Here is an 18,968-nt window from a genome sequence, read left to right as displayed (position 1 = left end):
GGCAGCCGGGCTGCTAGGGGTTACGCTGGGCACTGGTCAGCGGGTAGTGAGCAACTGCATTGTACATCACTTGTTTTGTACACATTACTAGTAGCAGTACTATCATCATCATCATCATCATTATTATTTTCCTGTCTTAATAAACTGTCTTTATCTCAACTCGCGGGCTTCACTGTCCCGTTTCTCTCCCCCATCCCAGAGAGGGAGGTGGGAGGGTTGGAGAAGGGCTGTGTGGTGTTTAGCTGCCGGCCGGGTTAAACCACAACAACACCTCAAACGGGTTGGGAAAAAAAAACATTTTTTTTTAGAAAAGCAGAAGACTTTCACTGAGAAGAGGGATTCTAGTTTTAAGGTACTGGTACGCCATCAGCATGCTCATAGGCCTCTGCTGATTTTAGCCGGAGGTTTATCAGGCCACAACTCACTGCACATGCTTTCTCTCTTGCTTTTCAATCTACAAATTGAACAGAGATTGAACATATAGAAATACAGTACCTTGAAAAGCATCTTCTCTTGACATTTCCCCTCAGTATCGCCATACTTTCTTCAAAGCTGGAGACTGAACACCGCAGGATGCTTTTGCTCATTGATCTTAAACGGTGTCCGTTGAAACATTCAATACTGGGAGAAGAATAATCCTAGGGAAAGAAGGAAACAAGAATATATTTATGTGAACCACGTAGATTCAGATAAACAAATTCTTCCTCGCGCAAGTTTAATTGACCCTCCTGACTTGGTAGTGGGGCAACTAATGGCAGGCAGACACTGAAATGCTGCTGTGCTCGAGAAAAACCTGGAGAGAAAAAAAAAAAAAAAAAAAAAAAAAAGCTTTCAAAACTAAAGCATCCCTCTCCCCACCATTTTCTTGTGGATAACTTAAGCTTAATATCCTTGGCAAAAAGATATTGCAGCAAAACCTTTCACATAAACTTAGTGTTTCGTGAAAAACAACAACAAAAAAAACCTTTAAATTCAATTGAATTTAAATTAAAAAAACTAAACTAATTAATTTAAATTAAAAAAAATTAAATTCAATTGACTGTTCAGAGGAACAGTCAAGCTTGACATTATACATCCTAGAATTAAAATCTAGTTTGAGTTTTTCTCCCATCTCCAGACCTTGCTAAAGATCCTTATTAGGAGCTCTGTCAACAAAAGTGTAAGGCTTGTTATATCAAAGCTTCGAACCCTTCTTACTGCCCTTGACCTTCTTCACATTGCTGCTCCTACAAAGGTGAGTACTATCATTTTTAGTACGGGAGGGAAGCTGTGATATCCTTGAGTGGGGGGTCGTTCTGTTTACAAAATGAAGTTCCAGTAAGAGTACATCAAATGAACCAACTTTCTTTGAACTTTAATTCATCACTATATTGAATGAATGACCTCTGGATTTCTCTCTCCCATTTGGAAGTCAATTTGAAAACAAAATACCTCTGCCATAAAGAGCCAGGCATCAGAGACACCTGTTGTGCCTCAAGAACAGAGAAGGTATGAACGACAAAAGCAGCTGAATAAAATGCAACTTGCCATTAGAAATGGGTGTACTGGCATCTACAGGTGCCGCTGGCATCTCCTCATTTTCATTACTCTCTTCATCTGGTTTCTCGTCTTCAGTAGCAGGGTTCTGCTGTGGTGACTTGGAGTTGTCGCATGGAGCACACGCTGCAGAGGTGCGACCTTGCAAGAAAGAATAGATACCAAAGATCTTCGTCGTGCATTTTCAGTTACAAATGCAGAGACAAGTCTTCAAATCCTTAGCGTTAAAGCACGTACCTCTTTTCTCACGAGATTCTTTAATTTGTTCACAAAGTCGTCCAAACTCTGTATCCGTTTCGTTCCTCACCATTGAATATGCAGTGTCTTCCAAAACATAGGCGCTGTGGCGATCTGAAATTTTACAGACTTTAACTGAATGTTGTCTACCAACCAATGAAACTGTTTTGATCACAGAAAAAAATTGCTTTCTTCATAGGTTGGTTCCGAAAGGTTCTCTCAGTGAATATTTTCAGCATAACAACATCGAAGTTAATTAAAACAAAAGCACAAGTTCCTTGGGAACACTTATATCACAATTCCATGCCCAAGTAGCAAAATGATAAAATATTTACAGTCTGGACGTCCAAAATCATCTAATCCATCCGAAGTCTATTGTCCGCACACAGCATTTATCCATCTATATGTTTGACAGATTTTTTAAACTAGGGTTAAAAAGCACATCCTCACCTGTAGATCTTTGATCCGGGTAGTATTCTAAGGCATTGTTACAGATTAGATCGATGTCCTTCAGGTAGTCTCCTGCAGCAAGGTACTGGCGCGAGTCAATTTGAGTCAGTACTGTTGAAAGATCCATCGGCTCTTTAATCCTTGTGGCATAGTCAGGTACCTGCAGATCAAATACAAGCATTCAGAGGTTTTCTTAACCTTGCACACTGTCTACCAAAATTATTCTGAAAACTTTAAATAAACGACTTCCTAAAAACCCTGAACATTTGCGATGCATCAGAAGACGCTGAAATTAACCAGTTTGCTTCTCAAAAATGGAAGGGCTCTTTCATTTTTCATTAGCGCGGCCACGAGAGGACAAGAAGTAGGGAGGTCAGAAGCACGTGCATGGTAGAGAAGAAACACTGAGGGTGGGAGATTCATTTCACTTTGCTTCAGAAAATCACAACAGTGAAAGCTGAGCAAGCCATCCAGCATTCTCTTTGTTGTCGACATTGAGGAAAAGGTGCATGAATTGCACCTGTGAAGTACCTATTGCAGGCATCTACTTTAGAATGAGATAACTGGGCCCTGAGGTGCTCATTTCTTCCCTCAGACCAGAAGAGGAGACTAATGACCAGTTCAGATGAGGACATATGTATCTGTCTAGATTTTTCACAGCTCAAGAACCTAGGAGAAAAGGGGAAGAAAAGCCAGTGGATGCCCACAAGAAGAGGACTTTGCTGATCCCCAGGTATATTCAAGTTACATCTGTCTTTGAAATATACGCCCCTAGTTTAGGCTTATCTCATAAATTAAGGAGAAAAAGGCATCTAAGCAGCCAATTGGAGGAAAAAGAAAACACACTGCACTTATGGTTGATTCCTATTGAGGAGTTCCAGATGAAACAGAGAACAGGATCTCAAAACTTATTTTTACAAACTGCTGCTCTTATTCCTGTTCCCACAGGAACTGACAGTCCAATAAAGGGCTTCAGACTTCACTCAAGTAGTCCTGTAAATACTGTTTGTAATTATAAGGAAAGATCTCTGTGCTTTTCAGTGCTGTGACACGCCTACGTATCAAAGCCTTTTCACAAGCAAACTGTGTTGGCATCTGGACTGGCTTTTTAGAATGAAACCAGGGCTTTCAGCGAATAATCCCATAAGACACATTTGAGAGTCAGCAGAAGTAAAAGCACTGCCTCTGCTTCTTGCAAAATCCTTACAGTGCAGCCCTAAAAACAAAGTTGAACCTTCCCCAAAACGCTGAGAAATACGAACACTGAGAAGTTACAGACACACACAGATCAGCACTACTTTACCTTCTGTGGGTCAACGGGCTTTGCAAATTCCCTGAAACGTCTGTCAGTGGCAAGTCTGCGAGTAACGTCCCTCAAGAAAATTCTAAGGTCACGCAAGGTATCCTCCTCTTCCTCCTCCAGCATCCCTACTTTTGTGGGGATCACTCTTGTGGCTTCTGAGGCTCAGCTGGTGGTGCTACAGGCACGACTTCCAATGTCTAATCAACTTCAATTAATCAGGAAAAATTAGCCAATTTACAGTACTCAAATACAAGCATATGACAAATTACTGACAGAAAATGACCACCAAAGCAAAGCCCAACGAGCTAGTAACTTCGATAGAAAAGTTTTAGATGTACTTCTCATATCCTCCTCACCTCTTTTCTTTACAGGAGGCTTAGCCACTTCATTTAGAATTAGGTCCTCAAAAAAAGGCTGCTCTCTCTGCCCTACCAGGCAACTCAATATTGCACACTTCTCCAAATTCCGTATTAAATAATTTTTGGATCTAAAGCAGAAGGAGGAGAGACATTTCAGATTTAAGGCCACAAAAAACTCATCTTCTATTCCAAAAAGACGAGTACCTTTTCAAATTAATAATAACCTGAAGAACACAAACCGAAAAAAGTTATCTTCCTGGCCTTAAAAGGCTACATTTTCACAGGCTGGCACGGCAAATTCAAATATCACCTTTAAGAATCACCTGTAGAATTAAAGCTCGCTGAAGGGATTGTACGCTACACTGATAAAGTAATGGCTTTCACCACACCCAACATCGCTTCCTTTGTATTTACTTGCCTTGCTGCAGCCTTTACTTAGAACCTTTATGGCTATCGAGGGAAGAGACAGGCTTCAGCAGACAAGTGAGGGCTTTTTGCTGAGTTTTTATTTCTCTACCAAAAGGTGTCTGAAGTAGCTAGTACCTCTACATCTTCCTCCATTTTCAAGTTCTAGTATTAAAAGGTAGGTGAGGAATTTCACTACTTATTTTAGAAGGAATTTACAGCCTGTACAAAAACTTCTGTGGGAACTCAAGCACTTTCAAAGCAGTTGATAATAAACACGTCTAGGTAAGACCCGTTCTCTTCCCCCAGTGACTGAGACCAAATCATCAGAATGACAACAGCGTGGTCCTGTTTTGGGCACCTTCCCTTAATGTAAACTCTCAGAAGTCAATGAAGTTCTGCACCTACTTTTACTACAGTTTATTTAGGATTACAACTAGAATTCGATTCCAAAGTTACTTTAGCAGAAATTGGAACTCAGATTTCCAGCTTGGAAAGCTTTGGCCTATATGAAGAAAGAAACTGATTTATTTATTTATTTTTTAATCAAAGTGTTTCAATTCTCTACTAAATTGCATTATTAGCAGTTTACCCAACATAGCATGGAATGGCAGACTGTCAGAAGACAGTCTTCTTCAGTAAAAACATCCTCTTGTCATTTCAAGCACTGCATATTCTTGACTGAACCACTTTGTAGCCATCAGAATTATTGTATTAATTTATTATTTGCATGTGTGAGAAGGGGGTGAAAGTCACTTGCTTGACTCAGAAAAAACCTTAAGCAGATGCTTTCACAGTATTCTTTTTCTCTAAGCAAATTTTAAGTGATTTGTTAGGGTGCCTGAGTAATAACAGCATGCATTTAAGAAAGCCCAGCATTTTGATGCTGAAAGCATTCATAAATTACAAGACACTGAAGAAATAGTAAGGAAAGTATTGACAAATACCTCTTCTGGGAGATCTGAGTGACGTACATCAGACGTAGCAAGCAGCAAAACTGGCAAAAATGCTGGAATGTTACGTAGTAGAGTTAGAAAAGTAAGTTTCAAGGCAGGTCCAGCGTTGTCCCACCATAAATGGATATCTGGGACATAAATTGTGCTTGGTGCTGTCTTCTGAGCATTTCGGATCAGCTAGTGAAAAGGAAAGCTTGGGTAAGAAAACTAAAACACGTACAATAACCTCTTAATACATAGCTACATAGCCATCTGACTGCCCCATGAAATGAAACTACGTGAACAGAGTGGCAAGCATCCTTTCACATAAGGAATTTCTCTGTGCACCCTTTCAGATTATCAGTATTCGGAGAACTCTAGTCAGAAGATGGGAAGGATATATTCAGGCAGTGGCTAGACACCGTAGCTATATGGCCACAGCCACAATCATCGCATAACAAAGAAAGGAAATGTCCCTCTTAAGGGACACATCAGTATTCAGTCGTGTAACATGTCTGTCCTTACTTGTATGGATCTCAAACATTTCCACTAAAGGTAAAAATATTTTAAGGTAGTGATGCCAAACAAGAAAATGGATTTCCTGCCTAAAAGTAAAAACACCAAATCTGTTCATTTTTTCTAGTTAAAACCACATCACCGTGCAAATGAAGTGTTTTCTGAATGTTAATGCTTTTATTGCACATACTGCAACAGCACAAGTTGTGTATGTCCCTGTGAAAACAAAATAAACAGAAGCCCCAAACCTTGGTTGCCTTACTAATATAATTTAGAAGAAGGCTACAAAAAGTAGCCGACATGCAGTCTGATACAGAGCCATCTACTGGGAGCATACAGTCTTAGGAGGCAATGAGAACTACTTTCTGGATCCCAGTGACATGAGCAGCATTTCTTTCCACAAAGAGATGTTTATTAGCAACACCGCCCAGCTTCCTGAGCTGCAGCCTCACTGTAAAATTGGGTATGGAAAATGTCGACATGTACAACATCCAGATTGTTTGTGGTGCTGTCTAAAAGAAAAGGGGATTTTCAGACAGAAGCAACATTAAAACAAGGCCACCTCCATTACCAATTAATTTTGCTCACCTTACTTGCAACTCCATTGATCCTTTACATACAGTCAGTGAATCCGATGAGAAGAAAAAGAAAAAAGGTACCTGTCCGCAGATTTCTTCTGGCAATGCAACGTTTGTAAGCAGAACAGAAAGGTCCAGGGTGTGAACGGGAAACTTCTCCAAAGCGTGCAACACCACGGGTGCCACGTAAGAAACCTGGCCGTACCCTTCTTTTCCTACTATTAGCAGACGGGGCTGGCATGATGTTGGTTCACAGAAAGCACTCCTAGAACAAGAGTTAAGAAAACAAGCTTATAAATGAGGTGCTGAATAGACACACAGATGTTCCAAGTAATTTTCCTATAGACTTTCTTTTCCCTCCCCAAATAATCCAAATGGCAGCGGTACATTAAATACATGTAAGATTTCCAGTTAAGTTATTCACTCATTCCAATTGTTTCACCTTCTTCCCTTGTGTTTCCTATTCTTTACTAAACCAAGACTGCAAATTAATATCCCTGCAATCTTGCTTTACTTTATTATAAATTTATTATTTATTATATATTTATTATTTACTTTATTATAAATTTATTTTTATTTAAAAATAAATTTGTGAGGAGCATTTGTTTCCCCACTACAATCAGGCTGTACCTTTGCTGGCTTAAATCAAAGATGCTAGAGACTTAGCCTTGCTCTAAAGCACAGAAAATCTTCTGGACAGCACAGCAATAGAAACTGAGAAAAATAACTGATCCAGCTGTGACAACATGATCTAACTTTCCAACTGTGGGCTTGCATGACTTCCATACTAAAATATCACAAGATTAACACAACTTGGTGGCTTAACAAATAAAGACACCATTCAATTTTTTCTCAAGGTGTTTTAACAAGCCCTTTCTCAGTTTTCTTTCTGCTACATAATTCACTACTGGTTTAACAATCGTGGAAAACAGAAGGGCAAAAGGTGGCAACACAAACCCATAAAGCTGGGGTATTTTTAGCTAAAAGGACAGACAGCACATTTATGTGGTCTTGAGTCTTTCAAAGAATGCCATGGATTAAGTCAACGTGTTCTGGTAGTCTACGGATCACTTTGGCTTACGAAGAGAAGCCTGGGCTTTTCAATTTGGTCATTCAGAGCAACTTCATTACAACTTTAGTCCCTCCACCCTTTCTTCTTGTGAATACCAAGCACCCCTTCAACACACAAACTTGATGTTGCCCCTTCGTCTACCACCCCTCGCACTTTTAACAGCTGGAACTGTTTACAAAGACTCAGCAGACCCGAGAATTTAAACATAACAGGGATCTATCTTTCTTTACCTGCTGAAACAGAGGCGATTTTTCTCTGGTCCGTCAGGCATTCCATCTTTTAATTCATCTCCAGAAACCAAGGATGCATCGTCATCACTGTCAAACATATCATCTTGTAAAATAGGATTGAAATGCTCTGAAAGGCAAAAGAGGTTTGTTAACTTTCCTGAATAGCCTTTGTCTCTTTCTCTTCCATTAATACAGCTTCTAAATCAGTGCCAAAACCCTTTCTTCATTTGAGAGCACACACTGAAAGCTATTTCCTAGAGTTCAGCCCACCACAGATCTAAGGAGATGGCACAAGGCCCTACAAAGCTGTACTAAGTCCCACTGATGTGTACGTATAAGGTACGCTACTCTTGGTGATTTTTTTCTCCCCCTTAGAATAAAGGAGATTACGAACAATTTCTGCAGTTGCTAAACAGATAAAAAAAAAACAAAAACAAACAAGACCATTTCTTTCTGGAGGAAGTTCCCACAATGAAAGCACGGGGATAAAGGATGTGATGGCCACAGAATTCCATTCATCTAGTAAGTATCAATGCTAATTGATCTCACGTGTATAGTACGATCCACAAACATTTAAATTAGGAGACTGGTTAAAAATGATGATAACTAAAACAATATTTAGCTTAGACCAGTTATACTTGTATCCTGGTCCTGACATTCTTCAGAAAGGAATTAGAAACATTGACCTAGAAATGCTTCCCCTCCAAATATCTGAGTTTTGATTTTTTAAAGAAAAATAGGTGCCTTATACTTCAAACCTCAAGTCAACCTCTACAAATGCTAATTATCTTAGCTGCCGTCAGAAGCAGGATGCTTCAGTAGAGAACGCATCGTCCTTTACTGTGTATTGAGTCATTCAGAGCTTCCATTTGGCATTTCAGTTTCGAATCCACAATAAAACCTATGCGTTGTATTCCAGACTTGCCCAAAAAAAAGACATGCACATGCAAATAATAAAATTCTACCACCATTATGTCTGAAAGGTTTAAGTTGATTGCACAAACCACAAGTTTTTGCTTTAGCAGAATTATAAAGAAGTGGATGCTGTGGTTATACCTTGCTGTTGGTCCTTCTTTAGCGCAAGCTGTGCATGCGGGAAGATCTTCTGCACAACTTGTAAAATATTCTCTACTGATCTTTAAAAAAGTGGCTTGAAAATGGGTGATAGTGCTTGTACGGGTGAAGCCTTGATCCGGTTTGAAGCTGGAACAACCTTCTTCATAGCCATGAAAAAGTCCTTTGCTTTTATTTTAATAGAATTAACGTCTAGTAGCAACTTCTCCCTACTTGCATAAATCTGAGGATAGCATCGGCGTAGAGAGCACAGAGCAGCTTCAGTACAGAGGGATTTGATATCTGCACCACAGTCTCCTAACAAACAAAAATCAAACGTTACATCAGTCAAGGCCCAGGTTTACAACATGCAACATTTAAAGAATTTGTAATGCCAAAACCAAACAGCTTAACAGGGAATTCAAAGTGCTACCGCTTGTGAGGAATGTTTTAACAATTCGTGTCCATAAAGAACAATTCTGTTTGAATCCTGTCTGCCTCTGGGCCCTGCACTGGCAATTTAATTCTTGAACCACAGATGCAGTGTGTCCCAGTCTCCCCCTCATTCTAGTCAATTTATCAAGTCTTCAGAAAATACTCCTTAAATTTATGAACCTGTTTGCTTTTGTTATTCCGGACTTCTATTTCTAACAGTTACAGCCTTTTTTTTCCTGTCTTCTTCGAGATTAACTTAACACTGCTATAGACCAGTTCTTATCCATGAAGAACTGGTTGGTGACCTGCTACGGCACTTAGATGTGCACAAGTCGATGGGGCCGGATGGGATCCACCCAAGGGTACTGAGGGAACTGGCAGAGGAGCTGGCCAAGCCACTTTCCATCATTTATCAACAGTCCTGGCTATCAGGGGAGGTTCCAATCGACTGGCGGCTAGCAAACGTGACGCCCATCTACAAGAAGGGCCGGAGGGCAGACCCGGGAAACTACAGGCCTGTCAGTTTGACCTCAGTGCCAGGGAAGCTCATGGAGCAGATCCTCCTGAGAGTCATCATGCAACAATTGCAGGGGAAGCAGGCGATCAGGCCCAGTCAGCATGGCTTTATGAAAGGCAGGTCATGCCTGACGAACCTGATCTCCTTCTATGACAGAGTGACGCGCTGGGTGGATGAGGGAAAGGCTGTGGATGTGGTCTACCTTGACTTCAGCAAGGCTTTTGACACCGTCTCCCACAGCATTCTCCTCAAGAAACTGGCTGCTCTTGGCTTGGACTGGCGCACGCTTCGCTGGGTTAGAAACTGGCTGGATAGCCGGGCCCAAAGAGTCGTGGTGAATGGAGCCAAGTCCAGTTGGAGGCCAGTCGCTAGTGGCGTCCCCCAGGGCTCGGTGCTGGGGCTGGTCCTCTTTAATATCTTCATCGATGATCTGGACGAGGGCATCGAGTGCACCCTCAGTAAGTTCGCAGATGACACCAAGTTAGGTGCGTGTGTCGATCTGCTCGAGGGTAGGAAAGCTCTGCAGGAGGATCTGGATAGGCTGCACCGATGGGCTGAGGTCAACTGCATGAAGTTCAACAAGGCCAAGTGCCGGGTCCTGCACCTGGGGCGCAATAACCCCAAGCAGAGCTACAGACTGGGAGAGGAATGGTTGGAGAGCTGCCAGGCAGAGAAGGACCTGGGAGTGATGGTGGATAGTCGGCTGAATATGAGCCAGCAGTGTGCTCAGGTGGCCAAGAAGGCCAACGGCATCCTGGCTTGTATCAGGAACAGCGTGACCAGCAGGGCTAGGGAGGTGATCGTCCCCCTGTACTCAGCTCTGGTGAGGCCGCACCTCGAGTACTGTGTTCAGTTTTGGGCCCCTCGCTACAAGAAGGACATGGAGGTGCTTGAGCGGGTGCAGAGAAGGGCGACGAAGCTGGTGAGGGGCCTGGAGAACAAGTCCTACGAGGAGCGGCTGAGGGAGCTGGGCTTGTTCAGCCTGGAGAAGAGGAGGCTCAGGGGTGACCTTATCGCTCTTTTTAGGTACCTCAAGGGAGGCTGTAGCGAGGTGGGGGTTGGCCTGTTCTCCCACGTGCCTGGTGACAGGACGAGGGGGAATGGGCTTAAGTTGAGCCAGGGGAGTTTTAGGTTAGATGTTAGGAAGAACTTCTTCACTGAAAGGGTTGTTAGACATTGGAACAGGCTGCCCAGGGAAGTGGTGGAGTCACCATCCCTGGAAGTCTTCAAAAGACATTTAGATATAGAGCTTAGGGATATGGTTTAGTGGAGGGCTGTTAGCGTTAGGTTGGAGGTTGGACTCGATGACCTTGAGGTCTCTTCCAACCTAGAAATTCTGTGATTCTGTGATTCTGTGAGATGTGACTGTCCCTGTGAATGGCTGGGGAAGAATGTTTTAATTACTCGTGAAGTGTCAATAAGAAAGCTATTTGTGTTTGATGTCTGGGAGTTTCATAACAACTCATAACAACTAGTGACTGTTATGGGATACTATGCAGACCTTTGGTATCTGGCCAGGGCGCCAAGAGATTAAGAGGAAGAAAAAAGAAGCTGAAGGACGGCTGGGAGACAAGACCTGCAGAAAATGTTCTATAAACTTGGTACAGTGCCAAAGGAGTACAAAGGGGAAGGACTTGGAGAGGAAGACTACGAGCCTTCAGCATGAAAGACCCCTAGAGACCCCCAGAGGAGACTGATGCGCATGCTCCAGTAGGAGGGACTGGACCCCGGAGGCTAATTATAATAATCTATTTTTTTTGGAAGTAGTAATGAATATGTACTAGTCTAGGAGCATAAAAATCAGCTGCTTGATGTAACTGGTGTGTGCCCTGGTGGAGCGGAGACTCTCAGTGCACCCAGCACTGTTTGCTTACCTCTATTCTTTTATATTCTTTTAATAAATCCTATTTTTTTATTTAATCCTAATTTGAATCCTGAGCCATTTATACCACTCTCTGCAGGGAAGTTTCATGTTGCTCACTGCCTGATATCCTGCGCTTATGCAGCTGAAGCAGACTCCTCATCAAAAACTATACTCTTGAGGAAGATGCCCCAGAACCATTTAATGTTCTCAGACAACAAGAGGAACGACAATAAAGAGTAAATAGATGAAAGCATCTCACTCTGATTGCTATGAAGGCGTGCCAGCTGCCTCGTTGACTAGTTGTGCAGCAAGGCACAAGAGCATGGGTACTGCCTGGTACAACCTAGGTTCTTTACAACTTGGTCACAAGCAAGAATCCATTTTGGTTTCAGTCTTACCAATGCATTTCTCAGCTAGTTCATCAAGCAACATGTCCGGTGGCTGAGGGGTCCAGTCACGAGTATGAATCTTGAAAATTTCTTTTCTAGCCTGAAAGCAAAATCATTGCATTTTAGCTTGTCCCAAGTTTTCCTTAAAAATACCAACAAGAAACAAACAAACCAAAAGGCAAACAAACAAACAACAAAAAAACAAAACAGTCCTCCCTCAAAACCCCTCATCTATTAATACACTTTTCTTACTTGCTCAACTTTCAAGTATTTTACAGTTATTTAATATACACTCTGCATTGTCAACCAGGAAATTGAATATTTCTTATTTGTTATACTGAACTTTTTCTAGGAACCTACAATGAAAGAAAAGGCATTTATAGCTTCAATAACAAGTTTCCAAACTACAAGACCTAAGGACCCAGAGGAAAATACTGTAATGAAAAATTTATCCAGAAACATTTCTTTGCTGTCCAAAAAACTTCTCTAAAACTTAGCAAGCATTCATTGGGACAGTCTCATTACTTCATCACATTTGCTTTTCAGTCAGTAAATTCACAGAAAACACTTCTGGCACAATGCTTCCAATTGCTACAATTACTATAAAGAAGAAAAGAATTATGACTCAAACTACTACCACTGATCCGGGGCACAATCAAATGCAAACACGTCCCCTATTCACTCATAAGTGAAGGACTGAGACCAAAAACACAACTTCATGATGAAAGCGCCCAAGTGGACTAAATAATTAAGCAAACAGGTACAACTTTGGGAATGAAAGATTTGATTATAGAACTAACTACTTGGTGGTATCATCCTGACCATATATATCCAGTACCAGATTTGCCCTCCATGGAACAACGCAGTGTCTCCACGTGTCACTCTTTTGTTCAAGTTGTCAATTATTTTTTTTTCCTATAAAGTTGGACTTTGCCATGGTAGCACTAACGTTGAATTTAAGTTCTCACCTCTTAATTTGGCAAGTTGAAGAGGAACTGTCTGCCAAAGCGTCCTGGTCTTCGTAAAGCAGGATCTATAGAATCCAGTGTGTTGGTAGCTCCGATTACCACGATCTCCCCTCTGTTATCTATGCCATCCATAAGCGTCTGAAGAGTTGAAACAATGGAACTAATAGAAAAATATAAGTTTTACTTACTGGGTCAGTAAATTTTGTTACATTCCACATGACTTTCTTGATGCCGGAATAACCTTCTTCCTAGTGGTCATTCAAAACTGGGAAAAAAATAGTCTCCCAAATCGGGGTTTTTTTGATTAGATAATAAATCTGCAGATTGTTAAGTCATCAAGCACTTCAAGACAGTTTGAAATAATCTCTACGTTAATATAAAAGGAGTACTGCAATCTTCTGCTCAGGAAGAAAATCACGGAAAATGTCAACTTTGATTTTAGATGTTGAATTTGTTGCAGTGAGATCTTCCTCATCACACGATTCTATTTGGATTTAAACCATATTATCTATGGAGAGACCACGATTAGGACAAGAACAGCACAGAGTTCAGCATGAAGCCAATCAGGAGCTCAAGTTTGTATTCTTTGTATTCAACTTTACCCTTCTCTTGCTGGAAGGACCTGCTTTTTGAGTCTCCTTCTCTTCACTAGGAGCATGTTCCCTCTTGCTTTGGTAATGCTCTTTCTCAGTGGTTTTAGTCTTGTCCTTTGTATCTTGGCATCTCTCTGTAACAGCTGAGGAGGAAAGGTTTTTAGAGCTACATTCAGTGTCAGACTCGAGAGAGGAAGTATGCCGCAATTTCTCACCAGGCTCACAAGACTCTTTGCTGTACAAAACGCTTTCTTTTGAAATGAGGTCACGTTCTTTTGATCTTCTTTCTTTCTCCTTGTCTCCACCGTCATCACATTGGTACTGGGCGAGGTATTCATCATTCCCAGGAGATTTCGGAGGGTCCACGACACTGCACAAAATAAAATCACATTTCTCACTTCTGCTGAAAGACCTGAATATTAAGAGTAAAACCTTCCAACGTCGAACAAACAAAAACCTCCGAACTACAGGAACCCTCGCAAAGATATGCCATTTAGAAACCTCTCCTGTGATTAGGACACCTTCAGCTCCCAGAGAAAGTGCTTTTTCCCCTCTTGCTTCTGAAGCCATTGCACTAAAAAAGCAAACGCATCTGTCTCCCTCCACATGCTGCTCTGAATAAGAGCCAGAATATTCAAAGCCACTCTATTTGTTCTCCCCACATAGCCAAAAAAACACCAGTTGAAAGAGTTTTCTACCTCTCTCCACGAATTTACATCCACATATCCTATGACTGCAAAAATAGAAGGCGGGGCTCAGGAGAAACAACCAGTGCTGGAAATGAAAAAAAGCAGCCTGTTTCTTCAGAATCTTAAGCCTATGCTACTAGGAACAAAACAAAACAAAACAAAACAAGAGGAGAGGAGAACAACAGCGGGAAATTTACCTATTCTCCAGGTGTTCAATTGCAAAGCCTCCTCTGGAGGATCAACAGTTGTGAATTCAGTGTGCTTAGGAGAAATCAGATCTACATCTGAACCACAACTATTTCAGTAGTATCACGAACTTCTGTTACTCTGAAGAAGCAGTCAGCACCGTTTCTATGTTAGGAAAGAGCTGAACAGAGTCTGTTATTCACATCAAGTAGTCAGGCAGGTTTCTTCTTCTTCAGGCTGGGTTTCACTAGAACATTACTAGCCTGTAAGCCTCATGGCATCACCTTCCATCTTGACTGCTGAACCTCCTTGCTCCCTACTATCTTCTTTGCCAAGATACAGCTGTCCACATTTACTTTTCCTACTTGGCTGGACTGAATTTAAGAAGGTGTCTTGCATCTAAGAAAGGGAACAAAAGCTGCTGCCCAGCAGCGTCTGGCTCAGGGAGGAGTGAGAAAGCTCTGTGCAGCCCCCAAGGTCCGTGCAGCAGGAGGCAGGAGGTGCTCCAGGCTCACAGCAGCAGTTCCCCTGCGGCCTGTGCAGGGAGAGGCCCCTGGTGGAGCAGGCTGTGCCCCTGGTGGAGCAGGCTGTCCCCCTGCAGCCCATGGGTCCCCCGTGGAGCAGATCTCCACGCTGCAGCCCCCCTGTGGCTGGAGGAGCCCCCGGTGGAGCAGGTGGCTGTGGCCTGGAGGAGGCCGCGGCCTGTGGAGAGCCCCCGCAGGAGCAGGCCCCAGGCTGGACTGGAACAGGCTGTGCTGAGCCTGCTTTGCCCGTGACGCTCCTTGTGGAGTGATCTCCCTGTCCTTCTGGCAGCCCTTGAGCCCTTGCCAGCCTCTTTTCTCCCCTTGGCGTTGGAGGAGGGGCAGGGAGAGAGCGCTTGTGCTGGAGCTCAGCTGCCCAGCTGAGGAAAACTACCACGGCTCTGTCTTGCCGCTGCTGCAGCACACTGGTAGCAGCCAGCACCGTCTGTTCTTCGAGCCTCAGCAAGCCCACAGCATCTTCCCAGAAGGGATCCCTTTCCTTCACGCCTGACAGGCGCCGCCTCCAGAGGCTGAGGGCTTGTGCCCCGTTTGCAAGCGCTTTCTCAGTGCCTACTTCCCCAGAGACGGATCCCAGCTGCTTGGCTTCACTGCCCTCTGCTGCCAGGCTCCCGCAGCTGCTATCCCAGCAGCGCAGCGAACATGCGGATAGAAGGCTGCATCATCGTGAGTATCCGCACGTCCCCATGTTACATCTTTCATTTTGCCTCATTCACAATCGTGTTTTTTGGTCAAGAAATGTTATCACAAGGAAAAAAAGAATTGTACTTCTCTAATAAGTAGTCTTTGTTGTCCGGCCAGGATCAGTAAAAATCCCTGCTCGCCGGTAACTAGATCCCTTCATAGACCAGCGGGGGGCAGGGGAAAGGCCTCCTGCCCGGCCGGGCTCCCCTCTGCTGCCCTGAGGGGGAGCAGGCCGTGTCGCGGGCCCTGTGGGTCGGGGTGCGCTGAGGGGAGGGGGGGGGTGAAGGCCGCAGGGCCTGGAGGCAGGGCTGGGGGCTGGGGTGTTCCCTCCCCCTGTATCAGCCCCTTCTGGGCCCTGTGAGACGCGGAGCTGCTGCCCGGGGTTAGGCCCAAGGTCTCCTGTCAGGCCCGGGGCCGCCCTTCCCCTCGCCCTGCCCTTCCCTCCCGCTCCTGAGCCCTTCGTCAGGCCTTGCTGGGCCCTCTGTCCGGCTGTCTGTCCGTCCATCCGACCCTCTGGCCATCTGTCCCACCACCCTGCCCCGTCCCTGCCCTCTCCCTAAGGAAGCAAAGAGTCCCCGGGCTGCCTTCATGGGAGGGGTGGGGGGAGAGGGGAGGTACTGCTGAGAAAAAAATGAAAGATTTCCCCCTTAACGGACGCCTTGCGAGTTCTTTCGAGTTCCAACCTTCTGCCTTCCTTCCGCAGCAGTGCCTCTAAGGGGTGCGCTGTAAGGCAGCCCTCATCTGGTGCGTTGCTCCTCCGTTCCCCCAAGGAACTGCCTTCAGGATCTGACTAACTCTGGATGCACCCGGTTGTCGCCTTAATTTCTCCTTTAGCTTGCTGAAAACAGCCCGGTTGGGTGACCTTTTGCGTTTCTCGCTTAAAATTTGGATCGAGGAGGTCTGTGTTTCCTTACGCTGATGTCCACGCTGAAGGTGCAGAAGGGTTCCGTGCTGTTGCTTGGGTCAGCCTTGTTGCCAGGTTTGGAATGTTTAGCCTACCGGTGCTTCGGTGCTGTTGGGCTGCACTCAGAGTGTGAGCTCTGGGCGTTATTTCTCAAATACTGCGTTATTTGAGCGTACAGACCCGAGATATTCTGCGGAGAGGTGATTTAAGGCACGTCAGAACCACGGCTGCGGCGTGTGCCAGCGTCGGACGCCCGTTCGAGTGATCGGGCGGAGCAGGTGAGTTGAATTTGGTGCTGGGTGGCGAGGTGGTGTTGGGGGAAGAGCTAGGCTAAGGAGAGCTTCCTCTTGCTCTGCCCCTTCCCATCTCAAATGGCCGCTTCCTGGGGAGATGGGTTCGTTGGGAGGTTAACTACAACGTTACAGTGAGGATGAGGAATCATCTTTAGTCCCGTAGGTATTTGCTGCCAGGCCGCAGCGTTGATTTCAGAAATTGTATTTAATAAAGGGAAAAGAATGGAAAGATGTATTCTTTAACATACTCTCTTTTCTCGGAGAGTAGATGGAGGAGCTTCAGCAGTGCCCTTCCTCCGGAAATGATTCCCAGTGTCTGCTCAGACACTGAGGAGGAAAATGGAGGAGAGCCACCCGATAGAAATAAAGGAAAAAAGGGGTCATGGATTAAGGGAAAAGCACTACTTAAAAAATTGGTGCTCTCTAAAAACGGGTTAAGGGTTTGGGACCTGCAGGTGCTGCCTACACCTGTGTGCGTTGCAGTCGTGCCTGTTGCCACTGAGCAAAACGGGGAGAGCTGCTTTGTCGAACGCGGCGTGTTAAAGCACGTGCCACTGCCTGGAAGAAAAGCACGGACTTCCCTCGTGTGGGCCTTCTTCCTTAGCGATCTGTGGTTTACCTGATGGTTTCCCATAAGCTGTGAATGTTTAAAAGAAAAATAAATAAAAAAAAAAAAACAACAAAACCAACACCAACGTTGAGAGTGGTGAGGCAGATCCTCACCTGGGGACTCAGAATCAGCAGTGACATCACCATGCGAAGCATTGTGTGCGCTTCGGGTTGGGGCTGCTGCGAGCCTCGCAGCGGGGAGGGAGAGCGGATCCGGGGTGCCTCTGTGTCAGCCCTCTGCCCTGGTGGCTTCGTGAGCACTGAGAGTTTGACTCCTGTGTTCCCAGCTTTCGCTTCCGCACCTGCGGTGTGGCAGAGCCAGCGAGCTGCTTCCTCAGCTGGAGGAGGAAGAGGAGTGACCTCAACATTGCCGAGGTAAAGCACAATTATTGAAAAGATTTGGCAAAGATGTGGGTTGTACCAGCGCGGCTGCTGCAGCTGCAGCAGATCCTGGAGCATTGGAGAAGATAGAGAGGGTTTTCTTCGTGAAAAGAATGCTGTTAAAAGTGTTTTCATGCCAGAAATTAGGATAAACGCCTCTGTTGTTTGACATCCTCTATTGAGCTGGCACATTGGCATTACAGCGTACCTGGCACGCTGTTTGTATTTTAAAAAAAAAGGTATTTTAGTCAGGGCAGGCCAGAAACCTGCCTTGGCACTTGCACATCGCAGCAATGCTTACAGACCCTGCATCCTGGCTGCCAGGCCAGGATCTAAATCCGATGGTGCTGTTGGTAAACTGAAGCTCAGGAAGTGCTTCTGGGTTTTTCTGTCCTTCCAAGTAAAAGCTTCCAACCTTTTATTATTAATTTGTAAGAACTATTTCATCCACTTTTGTCCAGAAGAGTCAGAAATAATTTGCACAGAAATGTGCAGCGTTTTAATGAAAGGATTCAGAATCACTCTAAATTGAACTTTATCTGGTCTGGTTGCAGGTTTTGTGACATTTAGTGTCTTTAAAAAAAAAAAAAAGAAATCAAAATTTCTGACTTCATATCAGAAAAAAAGAAAAAAAAATGCTTGTGGCTAAATAAAATCTGTTGCAGCTCTGCTCATCGAAAAATCATTGGCTGTTAAATTGGACCTAAGTCGTCTTCTCTAACCTTTCATGATCCTGCAGCAATGGATGATGATGGATATATGGATTAGGGAACAGCACGTGATGGCAAACCTGTGGTATTTGCTACAGCGCAGAAAGAAAAACCAAATTGCTTCCAAAAACTCAAACTAATTCAAAATCCTTGGTATCATGCAGCCGTGCCACTGGCAAAGTGAGCATTCCCCTGCCTCTCAAAGCTTGCTGTACCCTTGATCTGCTGTCTTGCTGCTGTTAATTGATTGCAACTCTACATGTCTGATCAGGGCTACGAGTTGTTCTCGATATGGAGATCATACAACATATACTGTGCACGCTTGTGTGTATAGATATGTTTATCCTGTATGCATGTGCATACATATGCATATTTGTGTGCTGGCCCCCAGATTCCTCATGTTACAAAGAAGGTATACTCATCAAAATCTTTTGTAGAGCCTCCATTTTTTTCTAGTTCCCTCAAAATGAGAGAATTTTTACGCGCTCTCTGTGTCGAAAAGGCAAAAATTCTGATTTTCACTGTTGCTCTCG

The 18,968-nt window shown here is 44.0% G+C and overlaps 1 pseudogene across 1 annotated transcript; it reads right to left on the bottom strand.

Moving 5' to 3' along the window:
• Positions 1-615: 615 nt before the first annotated feature.
• LOC311218488 (ATPase family AAA domain-containing protein 2-like) lies at positions 616-17,712 on the bottom strand (annotated as a pseudogene). The gene is made up of 11 exons: positions 17,647-17,712; positions 16,538-16,632; positions 12,848-13,007; positions 11,889-11,979; positions 8,678-8,992; positions 7,622-7,748; positions 6,401-6,584; positions 2,224-2,383; positions 1,774-1,887; positions 1,588-1,677; positions 616-638 (listed from the first exon to the last, which is right to left on the bottom strand). The product of its transcript is annotated as an ATPase family AAA domain-containing protein 2-like (transcript).
• Positions 17,713-18,968: the final 1,256 nt, after the last annotated feature.

Source organism: Netta rufina (assembly GCF_964035555.1).
Source record: "Netta rufina genome assembly, chromosome: 24".
Classification (NCBI taxonomy): Eukaryota; Metazoa; Chordata; class Aves; order Anseriformes; family Anatidae; genus Netta; species Netta rufina.
The sequence above is the reverse complement of the archived record's forward strand: the minus strand, read 5'-3'. Positions and strand labels throughout refer to the sequence as shown.